Source organism: Felis catus, chromosome B2 (assembly GCF_018350175.1).
Source record: "Felis catus isolate Fca126 chromosome B2, F.catus_Fca126_mat1.0, whole genome shotgun sequence".
Classification (NCBI taxonomy): domain Eukaryota; kingdom Metazoa; phylum Chordata; class Mammalia; order Carnivora; family Felidae; genus Felis; species Felis catus.
In genome coordinates, this window is record NC_058372.1 from 5,645,814 (window position 1) to 5,657,222 (window position 11,409).

Here is an 11,409-nt window from a genome sequence, read left to right on the forward strand (position 1 = left end):
AAAAGCACCTAGCATATTGTGTGAGCCTGAATAGTTTTTAGGGGGGAGAAGGGGTGAAGAATAGATGAATATTGGGCCCTGTTCCCTTATAACATGTTTGCTGTATGCTTTTATGACTAAAGATGCATGTCTTCAACAAAGAGTGCAGATATTCTCTCTCTTTTTTTTATTTTGACCTTATTATCTGCCAATTTTGTCAATAATCATCTATTTTGTTTCTCTGGTCAAATTAATATAAAACCAGCTGCTTTTGGAAATGGATAAAAACCTTGTTCTTTTTTCTCATGGGACAATTTAAAAAATCGCTTTATTTTGCTATTTGTATTTGAATTTTTAATTATTCTTATTGCTGATTTATTTTCATTTTGCAAGTGGTTCTGGGGTCCAGTCCTTCTGACCTTACTCACATTACAGGATGATAGGATTGTGTCATTCATTTGGTGTATAACATTGATGAAGTCTTTCTCATTCTATCTGTTGTATGTAGTCTTTAAGAAGTATCTCTTCATATATCTGTGTAATCATCTCTCCCCTAATATGGGCCTTTACTTGCTCTGCTTTTAGATAGCCTTTCTGATTTTTTTTCGGGGTTGGGGGGAGTGGCAACTTTTCCAAAATTTCAAGTCTGTCTCTAATGTGGCTCAGAATTCCCCTCTTTGGACATTAAGGACTCCAAGATACGTTTGGTTTCTCCCAAAGTTACAATCACTTCCATTTTACCAACTAGTTGGTCGGCCATATCTGATCTGCTCTCTGTTCCTCCGTCTATCTGTGTGGCCTCAGGTACGTTTCTTACCTGTCAAAGTTCAGGTTTCCTATCTGTTGAAAGAGGAAGTTGACTCGGCAATAGCCCATCATATCCAAAACCTTTAAAGCAGTGAAAGTATATCTTAGTGGAAGAATCCATTTTCTTTTACATCTGTTGAAGTTGGAATGTGATGAAAGTTTTTGTCAATATTGATAGTTTTTCCCAATTATGACTGAGCAGTATTCCAAGATAAGTATACACCAGAGTTTTCTTTTTAGCTCTATTGAGATATAATTGACAAATAAAATTATAATATACTTAACGCGTACACTTTGATGATTTAATACACATATACATTGTGAAAATTCCCACTGTCTAGTTAATTAACACACACCCATCACCTCACATACTCACTTTTTGTCTTTTTTCATGATTTGTTTGATCATTCACCAGTTGAAGCATATTTGGGTTGCCTCAACCTTTGACTATATAATAAATTAAGCTGCTGTCAACATTTGTTTGTGTGTTCTTGTGTAAACATAAGTTTTCACTTCTCTGGGGTAGATGCCCAAGAATTCAATTGCTAGGTCATATGGTAATTGCATATTTAGTTGTTGTAAGAAATTGCCAAATGTATTCCAGAAATATTACAGAAATATAATTTTGTATTCCCATCAGCAGTGTATAGAAGATTGATTTTCTCTGTATCCTTGCCAGCATTTGGTGTTATCATGATTTTTCATTAGCTGTGCTAGTAGATTATAGTGATATCCCATCGTGGCCTTAATTTGCATTTCTTTATTGGCTGGTGATGTTGAACATTTTTTCATGTGCTAATTTGCCATCTGTATATTCTCTATATAATAAGACATTCCTTTATTATCTTTTGTCCCTTTTCTAACTGGATTGTTTGTTTTGTTGTTGAATTTTGAGAGTTCTTTATATATTCTAAGTACTAGTCCTTTGTCAGACATGTGATTTGCACATATTTTCTTCCTGTCTGTTGTTGCTCATCTTTTCATCCATTTAAAAGGGTCTTTCACAAAACAAATAATTTAAACTTTTCATGAAGTTCAGTTAATTCATTTTTTTCTTTTATGAATTTTGTTGGTGGTGTCAAGTCTAAGAACTCTCTCTGCCTCCCCTCCGTCCTGAGGATTTTCTCCTGTTTTTCCTTTTTTTTTTTTTTAATTTTTTTTTCGACGTTTATTTATTTTTGGGACAGAGAGAGACAGAGCATGAGCGGGGGAGGGGCAGAGAGAGAGGGAGACACAGAATCGGAAACAGGCTCCAGGCTCTGAGCCATCAGCCCAGAGCCCGACGCGGGGCTCGAACTCCCGGACCACGAGATCGTGACCTGGCTGAAGTCGGACGCTTAACCGACTGCGCCACCCAGGCGCCCCTTTCCTGTTTTTCCTAAAAAATTTACATTTTTTTTGTTTCACATTTAAGTCTGTGATGGTTTTGAGTTAATATTAGCATAAAGTCTGAGGTTTGAGTTGAGATTCATTTTTGACTGATGGATATCCAGTTACTCCAGTACCATTTGTTGAAAAGGCTATCCTTTTTCTGTTGAGTTGCTTTTGCACCTTTGCCAAAAATCAGCCAAGCATGATGTGGGTCTGTTTCTGGATTCTCTACTCCATCGATCCATGTATTTATCTCTTTGTCAGTACCATGCTCTCTTGATTACTGTAGTGATATAGTAAAAGCCTTAACATCATATAAAGTGATTCTTCCCACTTTATTCGTTTTCAAGATTTTTTCCACTCTTCTAGGTCTTTCTGTGTAAATTTTCGAATAGACTTGTCTGTGTCTACAAAGTATCTTGGTGAGATTTAGATGGAAATTACATTATATCTATAGATCAAGTTAGGGAGACTTGACATCATTACTGTGTTGAGTCTACTAATTCATGAACAGTATTTCTCTTCATGTGGGCTTTGTTTGGTTTCTTCCATTAACATTTTGTAATTTTTTTCCATATAGATCCTGTACTTATTTTGTTAGGTTTATACCTAAGTATTTAATCTCCTTCGAAGAGATTTTTAAATAATACTGTGTTTTAAAAATTTCAGTTTCTTCATGGTCATGATAAGTGTATACAAGCGTGATTGATTTTTGTATGTTGATCTTGTAGGTAGACAGTTGTGACAATGCCTTTTTCTGAATTTATGTGTTTTTTCATCAACCAGATTATGAAGGCCTTTGGACACTATATGTTTCTCTGCTACACAGATAGTAGCAGCTTAACATGTATTTATGTGTGAGGGGCGCCTAGGTGGCTCAATAGGTTAAGTGTCTGACTTAGGCTCAGGCCATGATCTCATGGTTTGTGAGTTCAAGCCCCACCTAGGGCTATGCACTGACTATGTGGAGTCTGCTTGGGATTCTCTCTCTCTCTCTCTCTCTCTCTCTCTCTCACTCTCCCCTGCTCATGCTTTCTCTCTTAAAATAAATAAACTTAAATGTATATATATATGTATGAATATATATATTTATGTATGAATATATATTTATGTATAATAATATGACAATGAATATATATATACATATATTTATTTATGTATATACGTGTATGAGAGGTCCAACACCATTAGTACTGTGATCTGTGACTCATTAGTACTGTGATAAGACCTCACTTTTGTTTTTCCACCTTTTCGTTTTTCTTTTTCCTGAAAGAGCTAATTCACAGGGCGTTTGTCCACATGCCCAAACTCCTGTTTTTCCTTGCTGTGCAGTGCACTGAATCTATTTGGAATAGGTCTCATTTATTTACAGCTTCAAGAGAGCAGTGTCTTAGTACAGATTGAAATTGGGATTTAATTAATGTCTTCACACAGTACTTGGATACTAACCTCTGTAACTACCAGAGAAATACCTATATATCTGATTCCATTTAGAGTCTTTAGCAGGTACACAAAGTGCTAAAGACAGTTTTTTCCCCTTCTGCGTGACACAGGCAATAATTAAAGTTTAAAAGCTGTGTATTGGCTCTTTTTCATAGTTCACTCGGCATTAATTGTGTTTCTAGGCTTGTGCTTTGGTTCAGGACTTTGATTTGGCACTTTTTACTACTTGTGCCGTGTATTTATACATATATCACATTTTTCAAGCCTTTTTCAAACACCCTGTTTTCCTGGTCTCCGCAAAAGATAATTAATACCTGATGGAATGTACAAATGAAAAAGAAAACAGACGTGGGTGAAAAAACTCTATGATTTAAAGTTAATCGGCAAAAAAGAAGTGGTAACAATCTCTTTAGGATATTTGGGACACCAGCTTGGAGGTGATTAATAAAACCGAATGATACTATCTTCAACTTTACTGAAGCTTAGTGTTCTGCAAATATGTGTGGTCGAAAGTTAATATCTCCCCATTTTGTCAAAAGTGAGACTGATAGTGTGAGATGACAAAATCTGAAATGTTACTGTGGTTTGCTGAGCCGCTATTAATGTAATAATATATGTGAAGTAATAATAGAGAAGTCAGGGAGTCATAATTCAGAGACTAGGGGGTAGCAGAATACATGACCCCCAAAATATACAACTTTGGCTTATGGGTTATTTTGGCTTGAAGGCAATCAAGGCTCAGCAGACTCAGGAAGCGCTTTTTAACTCCTCCTTACCTGCCTGAAAGAATTCAGATGAGGACCTGTACAAGGAAGAGAACTATTACCAGAGGTAATTTTTGTATCAGAAAGGCTTACTGCACAGTGTGGCAAGCATTTGTTCACCAAACATTTGCTTTTCTTGTGGCTTGCCTGCCTTCCTTTTGGCTCTAGAACCCTGCCTCCTTCTCCTTACCCAGGATGGCATTCAAGGTTCAATTGCCAGATTGCCTTTGAGTCTCATGTCCTTGTGGGGATCCTGAATACACACAATTAATTTTGCTTTTTCTACTGTCAATCAGTTTGTGTCAATTTATTGGCCTAAGAACCTGGAAGGGATGAGAGGAACATGTTCCCATCTCTACAAGATCATGCTCCCTAAAATAAGATACTCTTCTTCCAAATAGAGCAAAGTAAACGGACAATTATTTGAATATCAAACATTTATGACGAAGTGTAGGTCAATTCAGTCTGACAAATTGGGTCCTTCGTATATGCCAGGGTCCAGATTATATACTGGAGGTAGATTGGGGCGTAAGCCCAGCTCTTCTCTAGATGTGTTGAAACCATGGCTTTCCTTGTAGATTGCCTGGAAGAATGTCTTGAAGGCACGCAGGTTCCAAGCATTTAGAATCTGCATTATCAAGGATAATCATACTGAAAACAAGTCTGCTAAACAAAATCAGATATTCCTGAGATGCCTGGCATTAATGATGAATGAAGGGAAGGTTAAAAAAAAAACAAACCAGTTATCACTGTCAACCTTACATTCTGAATATAAACCAGATTGATGTCCTTTCGAGACCTTTGTCGTAGGCACCAGAATCAGCACAAGATGAGCTTGCGAGGGTAAGTAGCAGTTCTGTGCGTTCATTTCTGGACCTACTTAAACCAGAGAAGAATTTTTTTTTTCAGGGTGGCAAAAAAATGCTATAATTGATTTTTTGGGATGGATTTGAATCAGGTAGATCTTGGCATAACAACATTGTTAAAAATTTATTAAATTTGTACCTTTTAAGATTTGATAGATAACACAATGAGACCAAGAATGTTGTATTCCAGTGGTTTTCTCATTGGATCCACATGGAGATGCCCACTCCACCCACAAGCTCTCACGTGTGGTTAAGCACCCACTGTGTATGGAGAAGGGAAGATAAGTCATGGCTGATGCCTTCGAGAAGTTAAAATTCAGTAGGGCAGACAGATTGATGTGTGAGGAGTCCAGCTCCAGGCTAAAAGCTTGGGTGTGATTTTTCAGGCCCCACTCAAGTCAGTTACAAAGGCTTTCCATGACCAGCCTCAGGGAGAAGTTGTCCCCGCCACACTGGGTTTGGGGCCCAGCCGGTGCGCTCAAGTCTCAAAGGAGTTGCAGTCACGATCATTCGCATGTTTACATTCCTGGCTGTGATCCCTGCTTTCCTGGTCCCTTCACTGAGGCCTGGACAGAGCCCTCTGCAGACTCCCACCCCTGCTGAGCTCTCCTTATAGGGAATGAGGGGAAGAACTTGAAGACACTTTTCCCCACTATGACTTACTTCACTTCTAGCCCACCTTGTTGCCCCCTGCATCCCGCTTCGGAGTCCAAGCAGCAGAGGGACCCCCTTGTCTGTAGCTCTGTCCCCTGGGGTGAAATGGAATGAGAAGAGTTGGTGTTTCCTCTGGTGTGAGACTCTTGACTTCTGTTGCAGTAAGTGATTGAGGGCTGGACTCCCTCATTTTTGTCTTGTTGTTTTCGTGGGCTGCTCTGACATCTGACAGAGCTCAGACACTGTGAAAATTCCCACAGTCTAGTTAAGCTCAGCTGAGCTCCCCCAAGTGTGGATACAAAGAGTCACAACGGAGTGAGGGCATGTGAGGGCATGTGCAAGAGCTCTGGTGAAGAGGGAGAGCCCCGGGAGGTTCTGATTCAGCATGGGGTCAGAGGTGGGCACGGGAGGCTAAGGTGCTCCTGGTGAGGAAGCAGCCTGCGTGGATGGCCCACAGAGAAACTGCGAACAGAGTGTGTGGAAGACTTCAGGAAGCCCTGGTAGCGATGAGGCTGGTCCCGTAGGCGGGGGGCCTCCTGAAGGAACCCAGACTTCATTCCCGTGGGGAGCTGCTGGAAATAAAAGAAAAGTAGATTCATCAGGGGAAGGTGATGGTTCATCTACTTCCATTTGAAATAAAATGGTGGCTCAGTCAGTTAAGTATTCATCTTTGGCTCAGGTCGTGATCTCGCGGTTTGTGAGTTCGAGCCCCGCGTCGGGCTCTGTGCTGACGGCTCGGAGCCTGGAGCCTGCTTCGGATTCTGAGTCTCCCTCTCTCTGCCTTTCCTCTGTTCTCCCTCTCTCTCTGTCTCTGTCTCTCTCTGTCTCTGTCTCTCTCAAAAATACATAAACTTTAAAAATTTTTTGAAATGTCAACATTTATACAAATAGTATCTGTAGAGGCCACGTTATCATTACCTAAAATACTTTCACCTCACTGTTATCTCAGAGGGAATTGTTTATACTGAATTCAGGAAACGTCAGGAATAAAGCACTTGCCTGTTGGCAAGCTGTTTTGTCTATTTTGTTCCTAGCTTGTCATGTTTGGATCATTTTGCTGATGACCTTATTAAAAATAAAGTGAACTGTGTCATGATTTTATTGACCGTGCTAATTATTAGATGGTCTCGTTAACAGAGCAAAAAGGTCATTCTTCTGGGCAAGCAAAACACTGCGGAAGAACCTTCAGGTCCCAAATGTTTTTATCACCTGTGGCATTGTGCACAGTGCACACAGGCTCGTGAACAGAAGAACCCTGTGCTAGCCTCCAGGAAGAGACGATTTGTGTGGTGGCTAAGGTCATGGACCAAAGGTCAGGCTGTCCGGGCTTGCAGCCCCACCAGTTACTAGCTGTGTGACCGTGGACAGGTTATTTGACTTACCTCAGCCTCAACTTCCCACTTTTGTATAATGAGGATGATAATAGTACCTCCCTCATAGGACTGTTGGGATGATTATGTGAGTTGATAAATGTAAACCAAGTCTTTAGAATGGTCTAGACGAGAAGGGATGGGTGGTTGCAGAAGGAGCGGGCTGAGAGAGACAGACCTCTGTTTCTGTGTTGGATAGTGGCTTAGCACCTCAATTTTCTTGAGTTGGAAAAGTGACAGTGAGGACAGATTGCCAGGGGCGACAGGAGATAGGGAGGGAGGGGAGGGGAGTGAATGTCATTTTGGAAAGGCAGAGTGATCTGGACTCCTTTCTTGAAATGTAAGGGTTTCAGGAGAGAGAGGTAGATAATTACAGCTTTCAGAAACAGTGCCGTTCGGAGAAGATCAGGACAGAAGAGGCTTGTTTGAAGACAGAGAGAGGAATGATCAAACAGAGGTAGACTTACCATGTTAGAGAAAGAGAATAATTTTTAAATAGCAGTTTTTAAAAGTTTTTCAGTTGCCTTGTTACTTTCAAAAATTTTAGTGTGTATATTTTTAAACATACATAAGGGCAGAGACAAATCTATAATTTCCCAATCTATAATTCATCTATAGAGACAGTCTATAATTACCCATCACCCAGCTTTGGATAGTTACCAGTATTTTCCAAAATTTGTTTCATCTATCCTCCGACACTGGGAAGAAAATGTTGCCAGAGGCGCCTGGGTGGCTCAGCTGATTAAGTGTCTGATTCTTGATTTTGGCTCAGGTCATAATCTCACGATCGTGAGACTGAGTCCCGTGTCAGGTTCCGTGCTGAGCAAGGAGCCTGCTTGAGATTCTCTTTCTCTCTCTCTCTTTGTGCCCCTACCCCACTCGCTCTTGCTCTCTTTCACTCTCTCTCTCTCTCTCTCAAAATAAATGAATTTAAAAAAACGTTGTCCAAGTATTTTGAAACTCATTCCAGGTACCATCTATCATTTCACTGGTAATAATTTAGTATGCATCTCTAAGCTGATAAAGACCTTAGTTTTCCTAATCGTAAGGCTATTATCAGACTTCCAAAATTAATATCAACTTCTCACTGTTATCTAAAATCCAGCCTACATTGAATTGTCCCCAGTTGTCTCCAGATGGCTTTTTACATATAGGTTGTTTGAATCGGCATCGACATGAGGTCTATATGCTGCATTTGGTTATTATTTCTTTAATAATCTCTTTCAATCTGCAATAGTCCTTCCCCAATAACCCTTTTCTCCCATGCCTTTTATTAGTTGAAAAACCTGAGCCCTTTATTTACTTTTTTAATTTATTTACTTATTTTGAGAGAGAGAGAGAGAGAGACAGAATGTGAGCAGGGGAGGGGCAGAGAGGGAGGGGGACAGAGAATACCAAGCAGGCTCCATGTTGTCAACAGAGAGCCTGATGTGGGGCTTGATCCCATGAACCATGAGATCATGACCTGAGCTGAGATCAAAAGTCACTTAACCAACCGAGTCGCTTAACTGACTGAGTTGCCCAGGTACCTCCTGAGCCCTTTATATTGTAGAATGTCTCACATTCTGGCTTTTGACTGATTATTGCCTTTTTGTGTCCTTTAATCTGTTGAAAGGCGATACATGAAGTATTTTTCTCCCCCTAAGATGGAAGAAAGAGAAAAGATGATTGAGCTGAAGAGGGAAAAGCTGTGTGTGTCTCATCAATGGGCTTCCCTCACTTGGGTGAAATGTAATGTGAGCTTACTGCTGAGATAAGGCTAGGAAGGGCTTTGCCCAGGAGTTTGAGGACAGAATGTTTGGAACAGATTCTGGGGAAAGTGACTGTAAATCAAATTGGGATGTATTAAAGGCTTAGCAAGGAAGAGTGAGAACAAAACTGAGTTCATTAGCCTTGCTTTGTGTGCAAACAGTCCACAAGCTTTCTTGGCTTTCTTCATCACTGGTTGGTGGCCTCTCAAGGGTTGATGAGTACAGTTGAAGAATTGGAAACAGATTTGTAGGAATCAAGGGTGCGGCTGAGCTAACGGTTGAAGTGGATGAGCTGGGAAGGATTTTGTGCTGATATTGCTGATGGGCTCTGAAAAAAGAGGAGATGAGGGGCCAGTGGACTCAATGGAGGAAATGCAGATAAGAAATATGGCACCAGAAGGAGGGCTCACAGTTGGTGGAATACTTCAAAAGCTATGCAATTGATGGTGACTGAAGTTATGGGTAATTGACAGAAAGATGGGAGGAAAGAGTATGGGGCAGTGGTAGACCTGGGCCTCCCTCTCACTTTGCTACCACTTTGCTGTGTGGCCTCAGACAAGTGGTTTAATCTCTCTGAGCCTCTGTTTCCTCTGTCATAAAAATGCGTCCATCAGTGTAAGCCCCGACAGTTTTTTTTTCTTTTTTGCAATGTAAGTGCCTGATTTCAGCTTTGATTGCTGAGGCATCCATTTCAAAGAGGCATCCCCTTCAAAGACAGCTGTGTATACACACATTGCCTGGCCACACAACTAGTAAAAAGCCAGGCGATGTCCCCCAGCTGACACTCCTTTGTTTGAGAAAGTTTGGTTGATATTGATACACAGACCATTTGGGGCATTTGTTTTTTCTCCTCCCTCACTTTAAATTCCCTCTCGTATCTTTTAAATACACCAATGAAGAGTAAGCCCACCACCCTTGAACCTCCATCGTGGACACCGATAAAAGCAGAACTCCAGTGTGCACGCTCTCTATGCATGCCCTCACTGTGTGGCTCTATGTGTGCTGTGGGATCACCAGGTTTTATTTTTCAAAGTTTCCTGATGGTCATTGCTGAAGGGCATCTTGCTATCATCAGAAACACAGGGCTTGTCTAACTAGAGCATTGCCTATTGATGAGCTGAGACAAACCCAGAACAGTATCATGTAAGATGGCAGGAAGAATGAATGAGATATGGTATATAAAGCATTGAAAGCTATGACTTAATAAGAACTCACAAATACATGCTCTCTCTCTCTCTCTCTCTCTCTCTCTCTCTCAAAAATAAACAAACATTAAAAAAATTTTGGGTGGGCGCCTGGGTGTCTCGGTTGAGTGTCTGACTTCGGCTCAGGTCATGATCTCACGGTTCGTGAGTTTGAGCCCCACGTCGGGCTCTGTGCTGATAGCACGGAGCCTGGAGCCTGCTTCGGATTCTGTGTCTCCCTCTCTCTCTGCTCCTTCCCTGCTCACCCTCTGTCTCTCTCTCAAAAATAAATAAAGATTAAAAAAAATTAAAAACAATAAGAACTCACAAATAGCTCCTGCTAGAATTAAGGAGGTCAGGGAATTGTGAGGTCACTGTGTTTTGCATCTTAACGAAGTACACTGTTTTTTTTTTAAATTTTTTTGATTAGTTTTCTCTTCATTTTTGAGAGGCAGAGAGAGAGACAGAGCGCAAGTGGGGGAGGGGCAGAGAGAGAGGGAGACACAGAATCTGAAGCAGGCTCCAGGCTCTGAGCTGTCAGCACAGAGCCCGATGCGGGTTCAAACTCACGGACCGTGAGATCAAGACCTGAGCTGAAGTCGGATGCTCAACTGTTTGAGCCACCCAGGCACTCGTGAAGTACACTGTTTTTAAGGGTTGTTGTGCATTACACAGTCTTTAGTACTTTGGGAAAGAAAGCCAATAAATTAAAAAAAAAGTCTAAATAACAATCATCAGTACCAAATTAGGCAATTAGAAATATAATAAAGCTAAAGCAAGACTGTTAGTTTCACACATATCCTCAAGCATACATACAGTGTGCTCATCCACACTGTATTCATTCCTGCAAACTCTTCATGTTCTACTGTGTTCCAGACAGACAACCGTTGTTTTGTAATCTCCTCTGATTTATAACCATGCAGTCAATAATAAATCAGGTATTCTGGCTGGGTGAACCGGGTATTCGTGAATCTAATCAAGGCTGTTTGTTAAGTAAAACACGTTGGACCACACCTGTTTTGTCCCATCTTTCAGTAGTCACAATCTAGCTGAGAAATTCGGAAGAGCCTGTTTGTGGTAACATTTCATTGCATGTGCAGCATATTTGGGAAGCCAGAAAGAGTGCTGTGGTTTAAACACTCACCTCCGATGAAGGCAAACAATGAACAGAATGCCTATTTCTTAGGAAAGAGTTAATGGGAATAGTGAGATGAATCCAC

The 11,409-nt window shown here is 40.8% G+C and overlaps 1 long non-coding RNA gene across 1 annotated transcript in view; it reads left to right on the top strand.

Moving 5' to 3' along the window:
- LOC111560407 overlaps positions 1 to 6,539 on the top strand; it is a 58,345-nt gene extending 51,806 nt beyond the window's left edge. The window contains exons 8-10 of the long non-coding RNA XR_006597500.1: positions 4,328 to 4,431; positions 4,943 to 5,207; positions 5,905 to 6,539. This is a non-coding gene — a long non-coding RNA (uncharacterized LOC111560407). The remainder of the gene's footprint in view (positions 1 to 4,327; positions 4,432 to 4,942; positions 5,208 to 5,904) is intronic.
- Positions 6,540 to 11,409: the final 4,870 nt, after the last annotated feature.